At 49.5% G+C, this 17,633-nt stretch overlaps 1 protein-coding gene across 1 annotated transcript in view; it reads left to right on the plus strand.

Moving 5' to 3' along the window:
- The first annotated feature begins 484 nt into the window (after positions 1 to 484).
- RAI2 (retinoic acid induced 2) overlaps positions 485 to 17,633 on the plus strand; it is a 32,549-nt gene continuing 15,400 nt past the window's right edge. The window contains exon 1 of the mRNA XM_082766770.1: positions 485 to 674. The gene's annotated coding sequence lies outside the window, so the exon portion shown is untranslated. The remainder of the gene's footprint in view (positions 675 to 17,633) is intronic.

Consider the following 17,633-nt stretch of genomic DNA (forward strand, 5'->3'; position numbering starts at 1 on the left):
ACGGGCCATACACGAAGTTCACGCCGAGTCGAATATATTTCTCCTGTATGCTCTACATTTCTCCCGACCACCTGGCTTTGCGAGGATGCTCACACAAGGTTCAGGAGCTCCTACTGGGATGCAGTGCGGCAGCTGGGGCAACCCGAAAGGCAGACGGCGCCTCTCCTCGTGCAGCCTGAGCGCTGTGAGAACAGCGAAGGGGATCAGAGCCTACAGGGGATCAGAGCCTGCAGGGGATCAGACCCTACAGGGCATCAGAGCCTACAGGGCATCACCCCCTACAGGACCAGGTCCAGTGCTCACCCCCCTGAGCCTCAGAGCCTCACAGCTAGCCCCGCCCACCACCCCTTAAGCCCCGCCCACTCCCTCTTAGCCCCGCCCACACCCCATTTAACCACGCCCGCTCCCCACCTAGCCCCGCCCACTCCCCGCGTAGCCCCGCCCCCTTCTCCCCGCTCGCCCCGCCCCGCCCGGCCCGCGGGGGCGCGCGTCGGGACGCGGTGCCGGCGGCCGGGCCGGGGCCGGGCCGGGCCGGGCCGGGCGGGGCGGGCGGAGGCGGAGGCGGAGGCGGGCGGCGGCTGCGCCCTGGCCGCGGCGGCGGCGGCAGCAGCGGGGCCGCGGGGCGCGGAGCCCGGCCGGGGGCTCCCGCAGCCTGCAGCGGCGGCCGGAGGGAGGTAGGTGCGGGGCTGCGCGGCGCTGCGCGGGGCTGTGCGGGGCTGCGCGGGGCGGGGGTCCCGCTCCTCTCCCCGCGGAGCCCCCGGGAGCCGCGGGCGGGCGGCGGCCGCGGGCCCCAGCATTGTTCCCGGCGGCGCCGCCGCTTTGTGCCGGGCTGCGGGGAGCCCCGGCCGCCGGTGACAGCGGGGGGACAGCCCCCGGGGCCGGGCGGGGGAGCGCGGGGCTCGGCCCCCGGGGTGCACGCAGGTACTCGGCGTCCCCGCGGGCAAGCGCTGCTTTTATTATTGTTATCATTATTATTGTTATTATTACTGGTATTATTATTATGGCTATTATGATTTTCCGCGGTGACCTCGCACGTCATTTACCGCCGGAGCATCGGGAGGGAAGGGCTCCTGGCTAATGCGCCGCTGCTCGGAGTGTCCGGGGCGCGCCGGTGGCTCAAAATCAGCGCCATCCCTTTTTTTTTTTTTTTTTTGCCCTTTTTTCCCATTTTTTTTTTCTCTCTTTTCTATACATTTGGGAAAGCCGCCGCCGCTCCGCCGGCAGCCCCGGCGGCTCCGCTGCGGGCACCGCGCCCGGCGCTGCCCCCATCCCGCACCCTCGCCCCGCTGTCCCCGCGGCCACCGACAGCTCTTGGGTGGCTTCTCCGCCACCAGCTCCGGCAGCCGGACCCCGTCCCAGCCGCCCCAATCGCCTGCACCCCGAGATACGGCTCTGGAGAGGGGGCGGCCACTGGGCGATGCCCCCCGTGAAGCCCCCGGGGGGCTCCGGCAGCGAGAGGTGCCCGGGGATGGTTTTGGCAGGGTGCCGGTGGGTTCCCCCCCCCCTCCCCAAGGGCACGGAGCAGGTAGCACCGGGAGCCCTCCGGCACCGCTGCCAGCGGCCGTGGAAAGTCGCAGCCCAGCGAGCAAGAGGCGAGCCTGCAGCAGCACGAATTGCGAGGGGGGGGGAAATAAATTAAAAAAAATAATAAAAAAATAAAAAAATGCACCCGCCCGTAACAAAGGCGGCTGGCTGCTCTCCTGCTCCAGGAACTCATTTTGTGCAAAAAAAATCAGGCTTCTGGTTCTGCCTCTGCCGCGGATCGGCAGCAGGGCTTAGGGAAAGCTTGAAAGTTGCCCTGCCTCTGCTCCCCTCCTCTCTGCCCCTGGCCTGCGGGGCTCGCCTCACCTGGGGGGCACAGCTGGAAGCTGCCCGAGCTGGTGGCAACAAGCGCCAGCAGCCCCTGACCCTGTCCTTCCCCTAACCCAGCTGTCCTGAGCTGCTGATGCCACTGCATCGCCACCCTCGTGTCCGTGGGCTGAGTGCCACCAGCTCTCCGGGACAAGGTCAGTCCGTGTTGGCTGAGGTTTGGGGCATCCCCAGCGTGCCAGGGGCCTGGCATGACTTGGCGAGGCAGGTCGTGGCGAGAGAGGGTGAATCCTAGCAGTGAATCCCAGAAAATGGCACCCCGGGCGGCGCTGCGCAGCCAGCTGTGTGCGAGCCGACAGCGAGCCGAGGTGGGAGGGTGCAGCTCCCTTGGCGTAACAACGGGATGCTTATTTTAGCATGGACGACGGCCAAAGATAAGGAGGGGTTGTCAGCCGGCTGCTCGGAGGACTTGCAACAAAAAAAAAAAATAAGGCTTTGTAGAAATAGAAACAGAAATGTTTTCATGTAGGTAGTTTAAAGGGAAAAAGGAACACAACAAAAACCAGATAACCTTGCGAGTGATGGGCTCGCCACATCAAGCTGGCAGTACAAGATTTCTCCCATAAAAACCAGGATGATCCTAATTAAGCCCAGACCCCGTGAAGTGACACAGGGCTTTATTTATTTCAGATGTTTCTAGGTCCTAGAGATGGGGCCAAATGTGACGAGTTCGATGTGGCAGAGAGTTTAACCCCAATTACTTCTACATAAATCACGTGATGGTTACGGTAGCCGAGTACACGTGAGGGGTGCCCCAGGGCTACCGACTCCAAAAAGGTATATACCTGCCTAAAAATTGCCATTTAAAAACCTGTACTGAGTAGAGCACCACCACCTTCGCTACACCTGAGCCTACCCGTGTGCTGTGGCAGCCCTGCATGGTCTTTGAGAGCCTCCGAGGCTGGCGGGCGGGCTGGGTCTCCACGGGCAGGAGGAGGATGCGTGTGCCCGCAGGCAGCTGAAATGGTGGCTTTGCAGAGCCGGCAGCCAGGGAAAGGGAAGCAAAATGGGAGCTGACAAACGTTCTCCTTGCAGAACTGGGGTGGATAAATGATTTATGGGAGTGCCTGCTTTTTTTATTTTGAGCGGAAGGAGCCGGGTGAGGATGCATGGTGCCAGCCGAGAATTGCTTTGTTTTGAGGTCGGGCTGTGCTGGGTCACGCCTCCAGAAACGGCATCTACAGAGGGCCAGTACAGTAAATATTTTGTAGCTTTGCTCAGATTCCATATACTGTCTCTTGTTTTTGCTTTGTTCAAAGCCCTTCTTCTTAATTGTCCCAGAAGACTCCAGATTTCCAGAAGGAGGCAGCTTTCTGAGAAGTCCTAGGCTACAAAGAAGCATCGCTAACCTTCCCCAGGTCTCAGGAATTACCATTCCTGATTTTTTTCCAGTGTTGCCAATCCTTCCCAGGGCACTAAACAACTCAGTAACTTGGCTGCCTTGCAGAGGAGCTGCTTTGTCAAGTGATGTAGTGCTGCCCATTAGTTGTGGCTTTCTCTTTTTTTCAGGCAGATCTATCCAGGCTGCCCTGTAATGTACGGCAGCCACGTAGTGGTGCTGTAATGTGGGCAGGGTGAGTTTATGGGATTGCATCCATGGGATTTTGCATGGGATTTTTAGGGAGAGCAAGGTGGGAGCCGTGGAAGGCAGACCAGCGCATGGATGGGTGGCTTGGGGATGCTCTGCAGCTCCATGTTCAAGGGCTGGCATTGAGTGCAAGCAGCTGGAGCCTGCTATTTCTGCTATGTTTTCGTTGGGTAGTTAATAGGGTACATGGATATTTGAAAATGCTTCTCTGAGGCTTTGGATTTGCGGCTGAGTGCTCTCAAGAGGCAGCCCAAGAGCCTGGGACAGGCCTCTTGTCCTTTTCACCCTCCAAAGAACAGTGTCTGTTGGCTTTGAGGAGGAGATTTTGGGGTTTTGCTCCCACCTCTCTCACAGTGAGCTCAAAGATCTCAAACAAGTCCTCCCAGGACTGGCCATGTCCATGGCTTCTCCTGCAAGTCTGGAGCAGGGCACCACTGCGGCAGTGTCACAGAAGTGCCTCAATTTCTCATGTGCTTATTGTCTTACTGTCCTCGAGCTGGCACTAGGGGGTGAACCCTGATGGGCCCAAGAGGAGAAGGAAGTTCACCTCTCCACCTCCTGAACCTCGGTGGGGCTGCTGAGGGCAGGCACCCCCTGGACATCCCCACTCAGGTAGTGCAGGCTGGCTTTGGAGAGCACTCTCCCCTCCAACACCTGTGTTTGCTTCAACCTTTTCATTATGTTTCTGCCTTTATTGTGACATGGAAACAAAGAGGCCGGAGAAACGCGGTGGCTACCAGGAGGGCCAGGAGAACAATGGCTCTCACGTGCTCTGGCAGCCTGTTCCCCACAGCAAAGCCAGGTTGTTTGGAGGAGTGCAGGTCTTGCATTCCAGCGAAAAATAATTCATTAACGGCCAGAGCATAATCGCTTCGCTCCAGAAAGGCGCTCCAGCTGCATTGCACCAACTGTTCTTTTTCAGCCTCTGAATCCTTAATGACAGTAGTAGCTAATTTCTCTTTTCTGTGTTTTTCTAACTGCAGCGTCCTATTTTCTCCGAGTTTATTGAGAAAATAATAGAAGTCATTACAGAGCTACTTGTCACCTTTCAGAGAAGAAAACTTCTCCCTGGTTGAATGGCCAAGTTAGTTATTTGGTGACTGACTGGAACAATAGCAACTTTTTGTAGCTCATCAGTTATTCATCTATGCTTAGTGAGTAAACTAATTAGCTAGAGGAGCGTTACTTAGCTTACAGTCCGTGAATATCAGAAGATGCTGAATAAAACAGTCGCAAACAGGATAACAATTGCACGTGTGAATTGTGTTGCATGCCAGCAAAAAAGACAGACTACAGGGTCAGGAGTGGCAAAGTGAGAAATGTGTATTCATTTTATATCTATCTATCTATATATATTAATGTTTGATCATGTTTGAAAGCTTAGGTGACGATACTGCATGAAATGGTCCTTGTTTTATTTTTTTAAAAAAAGAAGGTTGTCCTTAGGTTGAAGGAAAGATACTGAGGAGTGTTGAACTGACTAGTGCAAAAGGTCAGTGAGAACAGAAATGTGGAAAGCTAAGTAAAATGTATTTTTGTGTATGCATGATGCACATCTTTCTGGTGGCTGGTGATGGATCACTTGCTGCAGAGCTGGATTCGCACAAGGCCATTGCAAAGCAAACAGGAAGGGCAACGCGTTGTTTTTTTTAATCGGGCTTTTCCTAACCAAGCAGTCAGGCATCAGCAGCAGAATAATATATGTCCTCATCTCTGGCCTCGGTGGTGGGGCTGGAGATGGGAAGGCAGCTCTGTCCTGAAGTGGGGTGGGAAGGGGACTGCTGCCCTGAGCTGTGTCAGGCCTCACTTGGGCTGGGCTTTGCTCTCTGGGCTGAGGGACACTGAGGGAACGACAGAAGTCAGTAGGAACTTATGTACAAAATGCACATTATTGGGTTTGGGTTTTGTTGTTTTAAATCTTGTGCACTTTTCAGGGAAGAAGAAGAGAATTACCATGTCTTTCTTGGAAGAATCTTGTTACTTCTTGTGCAACTCTCTTTGGGGTTCTCAAAGAAAGTTAGGGCAGGGGCCAAGTCCTATTTAAGATGCCTGATTTTGGGGGTGGAGAACTTTCCACAAGTCCCACAGGAAAGCAGTTGGATCACAGGGCTCCATGAGAAAGATCAACATGGGTCTGCAGCCCTGGAGGGTCTTCTGGTGGGACAGCAAAGGCTACTGTCTACCTAGGGTGGAGCACGTGGTGTGGAGATACATGTACATAGTTCCACACATACTCGTGTTGGCTTGTCCTAGAAGGAGCAAAGGCAGAGAAGATCTTTGCTGTTGTAGCCTTGAGGTGCTGTTAACTCATCTCCAGTCTGTGGAGGTGGTGTGGATGGGGTTCCCTTTCTCTGTTTTGGCATGGGAGGACCTGTGTGGTGAGGGTGGATTCACAAGGCCTCTGTCACGGGAGAAAACGGGTTCCTTGTGAACAGCTCCTCTGCACCGGGTGTGCAGGGGGCACTGGAAGTGGTGTTCTGTGATGGGGCTGGTGGTGCCAGGCTTGATATTTCGTGTCTCACCCGGGCATTTCACCTAAGCAGCTGTTCGGCTTAATGAAGACTGCTTGGCCAAGCTCCAGTTGTGCTGGAGCTGAAATGGTCTTGGTAGATGGAAGAACGCGGTGGTGAGGAGCTCACTGAGGGAACACATCAGCCTTTGGTTTGGGTTTGCCATGTAGGTCCTTAATTTATCTTTTTCAGATGCTCAATTAGCAGCTGTGGGTCCTTCCCACATGTGCTTAGCCATGAAGCCATCGCTTGTGTTTTAGGATGCGTTCTGGCTGTCACCGTAACTTCCTGTCTTCTAAAGAGGATCATTAAAATTGATGGCCCTAAGCGTTGTTAAATGCCACAGAAAAGAAAGCGAAAGCAGAGCACGGCTGCGTGCCACGAGCTTCACTTTCATAGCGTGCAACCACAGAGCCGACAACGTCCTGGAGAGACTTAGCACGGCCTCCCAGCCCCCATCCAAAAGGCAGCCGACCCCGAAACAGTTCAGTCAGAAGCCCAGGTGAATGTCTTTGATCAGGAACAGGCTCCCGGACATCTTAGCCATGCTGTGGTTGCTGGAGAGGCCGGTCAACACTCCTGCTTCCTGTTTGCTTTCGGGTGGAACTGAAGAGCTCTTGGCTTTGAAGCACAAAGGTCCAAATATTTTAGGACCCCGGTGCTTCTGAAACTGCTTTTCTTGGGGAGAGGTGCCATTGAACTTCAAGGAGCTGAGGCTCTCAAGTGAGCGGCCTCTCCTTTTTGAAAGGAAGGGGGTGTTTCTGTTAGAGTTTCCTGTTTGTAACTTTGGCTACAGAATGCGAAGTGGTCGGAGGTGGGAGAGCTACCGTGTAGGTCAGCGTGGTCTTTTTGTCTCTTCGTATTTGTGTGTGTGGCGCACGTATACAGATTATTTTCATATTTACGTTATTTAATTGTTTTGATTTGCGCAACCAGATTTTGCGGTTCTATTTCAGGCTGTTTTAAGGAAGTCTAAGTAAGGTTTCCTGTCAGGAGTGGCTTAGATATAGCTGATCCTGCTGTGGCGCAGGACGATGGCTCAGCCAACTTCTCAAGGCCCTTTTCGGGTCCTTTTCTGTGCTTCTCGGCAGTTATCAAACAAAAGAAATTCACAGTAAGTCGTGCCAGTTATGCTGACATGATTTCGCTATCGCATTTAGCATGGATACTTGTTTGCAAAGGAAATAATAGCTAATTGTGGCGTAGTTACCGCTGCTGACTTTGACAAACATTTCTTAAAATTACAGAGGAAAACAACTGATGCTACATTTTTAGACTAACATCATGATATGGCTACGATTAATTTTTCCAGGAGCTGTGTGGTTTTTATATCTGCTTAAGTGTATTAACATTTTAAAAGGTCAAAGGTAAGCTTTAAAATGGATGCCAAATTAAGATGGATGGCAGGAAAATGACATTTAGTTCTTGTTACCGCATATTGTTTGAATTTGACCAAAGGCAAAAACAAAACAAAGAACAGCCCTCCCCCCCATCCATCCATCCATCCAGACGGACAGACAGACACCCACCACCTGACTTCCCAGCACACCTGCCCCTGGAAAGCCTTATTGGGGTAGGCAAATTCCCACCCTGCCAAAATCAGGAGTTGAACATCTTCATTTCCAGAGAGTTGAAGCACCCGTGTGCAAAGTCTCATTTAACTGAAGTGAGTGGGCTCTGAATAAATCTATCTAAAATATTTTTATAGGGAAAAGACAGCTCATGTGAACCATAACCATGCTATCATTTCCTGCCCTTGCTGTGTCTGAGATGACTGTTTCACCAGGGAAAGGACTGTGCCCTCGTGTGTATCCATGCAGCTCCTCGCACATGGAGTCCTTCCAAAACCAAAAAACAGCTTCCAGTGGGAATGGCTTTCAGTGGGACCCACGGGAAGGCACAGCTGACAGCAGGGCAACAAGAAGAGCTGCTCTTCAAACACACCGGTGCTCAGCAGCCTTGATTTTTGGGGAAAAAACTTGGAAGGACAGCATCTGATTCATGTCCATCACTTCCACTCTTGCCTTTAAATTAGGATTAGGACCTAGGCTGCAATGCACTGTGTCTTGGGAATTACAACCACTCTGAGGGACCCAGTGCCTGTTTTTGTTATTCCCCAAGGCACATTCACTCCCATCACTACGTGGCACTTGCTAGCCCAAGGTTAGTGGGTTGGAGAAGAGGGGGAAAAAGGAAACTAAAATGTCTTCCCATCGTTCTTCCCGCTGGTGCTGGTAGTTTGTCAGCCAGGCAGCAGCCCCAGCGGGTGCTGCCTCAGCCCTGCATGCTGTCCTGGAGAGATGTGGCAGAGGTTAGGTGAAGGAACAGTCAAATCCCCTTCTCCTCCCTTCCACCTCACCTTTTTTTTTTTACCCTCCCAAATTGTAAGTATTCCTAAGCATCTGTTTCAGGGTGCTGAAAATGTTTGTCCAAGATTCTGGCCCAAAGAAAGTAAATAAAAAGGGGAAAAAATGTAAAATGTCCAAGTGCTTTGTTCCAGTGTGAAAATGTATTTTCATTTCAAGCTGAATTGATTCCTTCAAGGCCTTGCTACCCTCTGAGTGGAGCAAACAAAACACTTTTATTTTGTCATTTTACCAAGAAAAAAAAAATAGTTCTTCGATTGCTCAACTCAAGCATTTCTTTTTTTTTTTTTTTTTTTTTTTTTTTTTCTCAGCCAGCCTGGCCACCGTAGCAAACAATTTCATTATTTGCATAGCTCTAATTGCAGTGATTAAACAAACACAGCAAATGCTGACCCTTCACAGCCTCATCACAACCCCACGGCCGACTTAGCCTGTATTTTTTTTTTATCAGAGAGGGAGATTGGAATGGTTTTGTGTTAGACTGAAAAGAAATTACCAACGTTATTTTATTTTTTTAATCCAAACTGTTACACTGTCGTTTTAGAGCAAGAATAATTTCACCCAATCTCTTGCTAGCAGATTCAGGGATATCACCACAGCGTGAACCTGATACAGTTTAAAAGAAATCAGGTTTCAAATATCTTGTTCATGTGTTACTCCCAAGCTGCAGCCTTTGATGCTGCTATTAGCATAAAGCGTAGGATTGATATTCTGCTGGCAATACTGATGTTAACACGAAGCGCTCAGAAACAAGCGTACCCACTTTTATTTTTCATTGTGAAGATGTCAGGTACCCTAATACAGGGTTAAGTAAAATCTTATCTGGCTGCAGTTCCATCAAACAGGAGCAAACAAATTTTTGGACATTTTTTAATGACATTTATTTATAGCAGGTAGAGCACAGGCGGCTGCTATTTCTCAGCATGCTGGAAGAATGTTCTCCAGATGGTGCTTACTGTTTATGCTTTTATTCAGTTCACTTGAACACAGCAGCACTCTACACAAAACATGGAAAATTGGAAAATAAAAACAATTATGTTTTTACAAAGTGCCATGTTATTTGCTGAAATGTCTTATTTGACTGATGAGAGATGCTTCAGGGCAGCACAGGGGATCACGCCTTTCACACAAACACTCCTCCACGTCACCACGTGGGTAGCAGGCTTGAGGGGGAGCCGCTGTTCTCCCCCCAAAAGGTGGGGTGTGGCATGGCCCTGTATTTGTGCCTCTCCTGCCTCCCCTTCCCATGGGGAGGTGACTAAATTCAGGAAAGGGGTTGTCGCGGCACTGTTTTGGTTGTGTTTGGGTGGAGAGAGGTGAGACAAAGCCACCTCTGAGTCCTGGTTGTGCCACCATTTCCATTGGCTTCCAATCTCTGCAAAAAAATAAAGTGCCAAGGCCTTTGTTGGTCCAGATGAAAGCAATAGCGAAACTCAGGACTGATATCCAAAAGGGCCAGCGTAGTCCGTGGCTTCTGCTTGTTAGCGTGGTGAAAGCACATATCCACGTACCATGCTCTTGTGGTCTTTGTTATATGGCTTCTACAGGTTTGCTCCCACATTTTTAGACTGGAAGTTGGAAATAAAAGAACCTTTTTTTTCTCAATAATACTTGGAATGGTTTTCAATTTCAACCCTATCCCGTTTAAACTTTCAATTTGGTCACAATTATTATTTCTTTGTAAATACAAGCCTTCAGGTTCCTTCAAAATACAGTCTGAAGCCAGCAGTACTTTTAGTGAAATTGGACTTCAAGAAATGAATGTGTAAGCTGTTGTTCAACCGGTTTTCGGGATTTCTTAGCTTAATGGTGGGGCAGTGCTGCACCGTACTTCGATTTCTCTCTTGCCTGTTACCCAAGAGACAGCCCTTTTCCAACCTGAATTCTTGCTACATCAGCTACATGCTGTTTATCTTCCCTTGCTCCCTTGGCAGTTATTATTTCTTAATGTGTTAATTGTAGTTCCTGGACCCCAGTGTGTGAGCATGTGTAATGCTCGCTGTAATGATGTGGACGCGTTCTGTAGTTCCTGGAATTGCAGAGAGAAAATGTTATATACGTCCTGGGCACAGGGCATCCAGTAAGGGAAACCAATTACAAGAATTCAAATAGCATAAAAAGAATAAAATGGGTAATTGGGAGGAGTACGCGTTGGGTGTTTCTTTTTTTTTGTTGCTTATTCAATTATGATTCCTCCTAGTGCTCTTGCTTTGTGTGATATATATTTTTTTTAATTAAAACTTGAATTATGTCACTTGCTTTCCACCTTTTAACAATATTTCACTGCAAATTCATTCCTAATAGCAAGTAGTCAGGGGTAAGGAATGGCTTTGCTGAACGATGGGGACTGTTAATTATTAAAAAGAAACCTATGGATTTAAAACAAATTAGAACTCATTAAACCTAGGTCTGCTTCCATAGAGACCAGCTGACATGAAAAAGCACATCCACAGGCACAGAAAATCTCACTTTTGAGCTGATGCATCCCTCGTGGAGGTGTGCCTGTGCTGGCAGGGGGTCTGTTTGCTATTTTGGCTCATGTCAGAGATCCCGATCTCTGACCTCAGTTCATAACCTATGGCTCTCCGGTGTTGTTCCCATTTTCCTTCCAGCCAAGGAAGGGCCACCTAAGGCCATGCACGGAGCAGCCCCACCTCGCTCCTGGAGGTGCTACTGGCCACCAGCATCTGCAGCCCCCTGGGGTGGCTGGGTGGGTGCTGGACTGGCTGCTCTGGGTTTAGCAAAAGGGGAAGCACAGGAAAGCTCCTTTTTCTTTCTTTCTTTCTTTTTGAGAGGAGGGAGATGTTTGATTTCTGCCATGAGGCACTCTTGCCATGACCATGTCAACAGACTTCGTAGGCTAGATCTACTTATTCATGTTTAGACGGGGTGGGGTGGGGTGGGGTGGATTGGGCCTTATTCTTCTGTTTTGGTTTTTGTTTGCGATCCAAATTTGGCTGTGACCCTTAAGTTGTTTGTTCTTAGAGGCTTTTTTGAGACCCTATAGAAAATCCCATGGGTTGAGGTGGTTGTGGGACACCATGTACGTGTATAACTACAGAACGTTTTAACTTAATTTTCTGAATTTTTTAAAGGGAATGGGTGAGTGTGTCCACAGGAAAATTCTAATAAGGAGAGCAAGAGGTGGCCTGTAATGAGCATTTGGGAATTTAATTTTACATTCATGGGCATATGGAGTTTGCACCCCAGGATTTGCTGTCTTGCCGAGACACCCCCCAGCTTGTCTCTAGTGTTACTGGGAGTGACATGCTCACATCGGGAGAAGCAGCACCCATCCTGCTGGCTAGAAATCAGCAATAACATTTTGACATCTGCGCAACAGTTTAAAATGAATTATTCAGCACATAGATCGTGCTGGTGGAGCAGCCAGCACATCTCTGCCCATTTACTACTGTCAGTCCTTGGTGGAGATATCACTGGTGCCAGTGGGAAGGGAGCACATGGGCTGGGGGTAGATTTTGGCCCATAGCCTGGAACAGCATTTGACAGCACCCCTGCAGAATATGATAGGAATAATCTCCTTCACCACCGGCAAAGACCTGGAGACAGTGCCAGTCTGCTGCTTCTCGTGGAGTAATTTTAAAAAGTGACGGAAAAAAGGCCTTAAAAATTAAATCATTGGTAGTTTGGGCTGCTCGAGTGAGGCTTTAGAGAGTGAAGCCTGCGTGTCAATGTGGTGAAATGATACACTGATTTTTGTGGTGAAATGTATCATTTCACCACAAAAAGTGCCTTTGGCGTGCCTCTCTAGAGACGCCGAGCATCTCCTGCCCACGGGGAGCAGGCCCCAAGCATGGCCCAGCAGCAGGCCCGGGCCAGCCCCCCACTTCTCCCCAGTCAGAAACGAAGTGCTAATTCCTCTTAGCAAGGAAAATTCGTGAGATTCACAGTGTAACAGCATCTCATTTGGAAAAACAAGCCAAACTGCTACAAGAACACGCTTTGGGGACCTGCAGGTGGGGGGCTGGGAGCAAGCACAGGTCGGCTGAGCAGCAGCCCAGAGCAGGTCTGCTCGAGGCGGGTGCTCAGGAGAGGAGGTGGGCATTTAGCTTGGACCTAGCTTGCTAATTCAGCACAGTCCTCTAAATTAAAGCAGTGTGTGTGTGTTGTGAGAGCCTGTCATCTGTTATTTCACACGATGCCTGTTCCCTGTAGCTGCATTTTAAATATAAATGCAGAACGCAGGATGAAAGCGTTCATTGCTGTGGGTTATTGGCATTTCATCGCCTTCCCTTAAGGACTATGCTGTAGCTGCCCACCGATAATTTATTCAGTAGGCAAAAATTTGGGAGCAGTGTGCAGCAAAATCATCTGCCTGTCATTGTCCATGTTCTTGTCCTTGTCTGTTGCCCGTGTGCGGGTGAGGAGCCCTGGCACAGGCTGCCCAGAGAGGCTGTGGGGTCTCCTCCCTGGGGATCTCCAAAAGCCACCTGGGCATGGTCCTGGGCAGCCTGCTCTGGGTGTCCCTGCTTGGGCAGGGCTTGGAGCAGGGGAGCCCAGAGGGTCCTGCCAGCTTCAGCCATGCTGTGGTCCTGTAATTCTTCAACAAGCTGACTGAAAAAAAAAAACAGCTTTCCACAGTTTCCACTGTATCTTCTGTACATATGTAACAAATAATACCCTCCTGTGTAAGTAGCTGTACTTGGAAAGGAAAGACATACTACCCAGGTGACTATAAAACAAATGGCTAGCATGCATTGAAGTGCTTGGGGAGGAAGGCGTATCAATTGAGAAAAGACACTTAAGCACCTAATGAAAGTTAAGCAGATCCTTATGTCTACTGAAGTCAGTAGCGTTTAAGCATTACTGTATCTTTCACAAAATAGGGACATACGCACTGATAGCAGCACGATAGCTGTAAGGCTGGAGCTGAAGGTTTTTGAATCCCTGTGTGTGTGTGTAGCTTTACTCTCAGCATCCCCGAGGGCTCTGCAGTTAGCTGAAAGAAATGAAATCATGATAAATACCCTGCAGCTCTTGATACCCTGATGCAGGTCTTCGGCTGGAGGTGGGGTGATGTGTGCCCATCCACTGTTTGGCCCCAGCAGTCCTGCAGCCAGTGTTTCCAGAGGTGCGAGCTGGTGCTTGGTCATGCAGCCAGCACATGGGTATGTATGTGCCATATTTCTGTAGTCTGTGCTAGGTTTTTGTGCATCTGCCACCACTGAAGTGCCTGCACCTTCTTGCCAGCTTTGATCTACTCACCGTCACTGCGCTCCCTGGAGGCAGAGGAATATTACCCCCCCTTGGCAGAGAGCAAGAAGAGGCACAGAGAGATGTCAGGTCGGATTTTAAAAGTTATTTTCACATCCAGATATGTAGAGACACCTCAGGGGGAATTTTTCCAGACCGTGTGTCTGTGTACTCCAGGCCATGTCTGCCTATGAACCTGGCTTGCTCGACCTTACGTGGGGGGTTTGTGGCAGGGGATGTGAAGGTGCATCTCTCTGCTCGAGAAACCTACCTGGTTACTGTGTGTGAGGAGGTGAGGGACCAGGGATGTGCAGAAGACCAGAAGAAAAGGCAAGAGGGTGAACAGCCAAAGTAATGTATGTATGAGGGCGAGGAGCGCTGCGTGCTTCTGTTGCCACTCCGTTGGAAGGATGTGTGCAGCTTGTGAGTATCCATTAATTAGTGATGTGTTTGCTCCGTGCTGGTGTCAATAAAACCTTAATAGTACATGGTACCGGCCTGTGATTACTTCCTTTTTTTCGCATCCCCTCGTGAAGATGCGTGGCTGTCAGTGAGTGCAGTTGCGCCCTGTGTACAGTGTATATCACTGTGGCTGATGATGTAGGAAAGGGACTGTAACATTGTTCAGCAGCTAGTTAACTCCCATGTTGTTTTTTTCCCTTATAGAAAGGTCTTAGATATGCAGTACTTGCATACACAAAATAATCAACATTGTTCTTTCTTTTGGTGAAACATGCTAATTCTTAAAATGGCTCCTGCCCAGGCATTGCTGGCTACACTTAGTGCCTGCAGTGCGATGGGTTAGCAACAACAACAGCAAAGGCTCTCCTTCATTTCCTTTATATGCACATCGTGCAGCTTTTCAAACAGTGCATCAAACAACACCGACTGGAAATTTCCAGGCCCATTTCCTGTCTGGTGCATGCTCATAAAGCAGGATTGTCTGTACAGTACGTAGCTGCAGCACTGCAGAAAGTCAATAAAGAGCTGACCACCTCACCTCTATCAAAAGCAGTTGAGAAACCCTGCCTCATCTGCCTTATTAAAACCACACTTGACTCCTGCAGAGAGACATAGCTGGAAACCTTGAAGAGAAGGAATAAAAAGGAGGCTGAGCTTGCAGTGAGTATTCTCCTTTTGGCTCTTACAGTAAGGTTAAAGAGTGTTTATTGTAAAATGAACCAAAAAGGCAGATTCATTAAAATGTTGCATAAGTGTGCGCATTTTGCTTGAACTTCTGACTCTCCCGCATACAGTATGACACAGAGATAAGATGATTCGTTATTGCAGCAATGAGTAGATTTAAATAGCTCCCTAATGGATTTGCGTTTTCAATTTAAGGATGTATATGCATATATATGTGCACGTGTGTACGTACTTATTGTTTGTAAGGAAGGGCATGTTGTAGAAATAGATATGAAAGGTAGGATTTATGCTGCAAAACGTATTTCAGTATGTGTGTGGAAGGCTGCCTGTTTTTTTTATTCCTTATATAAGAGTAATCGATTGAATGTTTGCCAAGCTTTCAGTAGGATCCATCAGGAGTCCCCACCCCCACCTTCTCAGGGCCTGCTAGCTTTTTCTCACCTTAAAATGAAAAAAAGAAAGAACTTTAACAGAAAGATCATTGCTTTAGCTTAATACTGTAAGATTTCAGAGATTGAATTTTCTGATAGTAATGAAATGAACCCTGAGTTGTGCCATGAATTTGATTGCAGCTAATTTGATTTTTGAGATGCTCAACAAAGCTAGCCCATTAGCTTTAGCCTCACATGCTTTGGATTTGTACAAAGCCGTATTTATATATATGTGTGTGTGTGTGTGTATATATATAAGATGAAAATCTCTCTGGTAACTCAGTTGTTTGTAACAATTAGTGTCAGTAAGTAGTTACTAACTATAGCCCTGCTGCACGCAGTATCCGGTGCGTTGCTGGCCATTAATCGTGCTGTGTTTATCGCTGTGGTGGCACAGGGTTGGTTTGTCTTTTCACAAGGAGAAACACTGCTGAGCATTTCGGCAAAGAGACCTACACGAGCTCCGTCCTGCAGCTTTTTCCAGTTCAGATCTTCATGAGACCGGTCATTTGAATAGGAGCGACTCGTGTCAGAAAGGATTTTTTTGGCTGAAAGTCACAATTTCTATTTATTTGATGTGCCTCCGCAGGCTGTGGAGTGAAGTGCTCTGGTTGTCAGTGTCTGCCAAGAGGGAATGATATCGGGGTGGGGCATCCCACGGGACGGCCCCAGTGTCTTGCCTGTTCTCTTTACACTGTTTACTCTTGTTCAGCAGTTAATAAGGTGGTGGAAGATAGCCTTTTATATGTATATATGTAATATATAAGCAACTCCAGATAAGGAAGCATTTGGTGATGTCAGAAAACTAATGGCACAAGGCTACAGATAACCAGGAACAGCATTGAAGGGTTGATCGTGTCGGGGGGAAGCAGAAGGAGGGATCTGCAGCTGGGGGAGATTGGTCACTGTGGGAAAAATTAAGGAGGATGCTGTTTACAGGACGGGGGATTAAGAGGAACCGGGGAGGGAGGAGGCGAGCCGCGGGGCCACGCAAGTCGGGAGTGATGCCGAAAGTTTTCCAGGCGATGGCCAAAGGTTGAGCCGCAGAGGAGACAACTGCCACGAGCTGCTCATCGTCCGGGGAGCTGCCAAAGGTTGGTCCTTGATGCAAAAGGTGCGACAGCTCCCGCACTGCCACCACCTTGGGATAATGTGGAGACGTCGCATCTGACGTTTCTCAGGCAATGCTAGCTAGAAAGGAAACAATTTTACACATCAGCAGTTTCTTATGATTAATAATATTATCCTGCCTTAATTGAAAAATGGGCTGGGGCCCTTAAGAAAAAAATTAAGCTGCAGGAATTAGTATCTAGCCTCTTTCTGATGAATGTATATTTTTACACGCCGCATATTACTGTCTGGGCTTTTAGAAATAATAGTGCAGCGTATTGTAATAAAAAAATCGTCCTGTGTTGTTTGTAGCTGCGTGGCACCGTGCTGTCTGGCTGAGTTGACTTTAAGAGCCCAAATGCTCGGGTAGAGCCAGTGTGAGGATGCTGAAATCCTTTTAGAGGGAATTTATGTACAAATAGGAGGGTGATGTGTAGGCTCCGGGCTTTGCTATCAGTTGTTATTGCTGAGAGATATTCACAGGCAGCTGATGCCAGACATAGCATTAGCGGTAGTCAGCGTCAGTGCCTTTGTGGAAAGTCGGTAATAAAACCCGAGCGGGCTCCTGTTTGCGTGATTTTCAAACATCGGTGAATCATTTTAGGCGGCAAAGCCAATTGCTGCTGGGGTGAGCTTGTGCAAGGGTCTCTGTGAGCCACTTTCTCTACCTAAACAAAGCTGGAGAGGGAGCAAGAAAGCTGCTGCCGAAGGAGGGGAGGTGTGCTGTGCCCGGCGGGCAGCTGCAGCTGCCTTCTCCTCGGAGGACCACAGCTTCAGCAGCCCCCGGGGAGCGCCTGAAAGCACGGGGATGTGCGAGACGCCAGCGTAGCACCTCGAAACGCAGACGCCCTGTTCCCCCCACCTAGAGCTTGCAGGTACTCCCATTAGCTTCAGCGCTGCCAACCCAAACACTGATGAGTCAAATCTCCCTGGAAACCATGCAGTGCAGAAACCCATGCGTCTGGAGTCACTGGTGCTGCTCTGTGTCTCCGGCAGACAGGCACGAGAAGCTCTCCTCCTCCTCCACCTCCTCCTCTTCCTCCTCTTTCTTCTCCTCCTCCTCCTCCTCCTCCTCCCCAGGGAGCTGCGATGGCCGCGCTGCGCAGGGAGAGCTGGAAGGAGGAGGAAAGGCCGGGCTGGGAGCAAGGCGGGTGCAGGATGCTCGCCTGAGGACTCAGCCAGGATCAAAGGTCTGTTTGGCTACCTTCTCCTTTGTGTTTCGGCCCGTGTCCCTGTTAAGGCAGACAATGGGGAGGTCGGTGTTAAAGTGCTTCCTTCCATCCCTCCGTCCTTCTCCCCCCGCCCGCCCCCGTCTTCTTCGTCCGTCCCTGGAGGAAACGCGCGCCTCTGCCAAGATCCTGCCTCGCGAAAGTAAACAACCCGAAATTACAATAAAATG

This window comes from Aythya marila (assembly GCF_965140915.1).
Source record: "Aythya marila genome assembly, chromosome: 1".
Classification (NCBI taxonomy): domain Eukaryota; kingdom Metazoa; phylum Chordata; class Aves; order Anseriformes; family Anatidae; genus Aythya; species Aythya marila.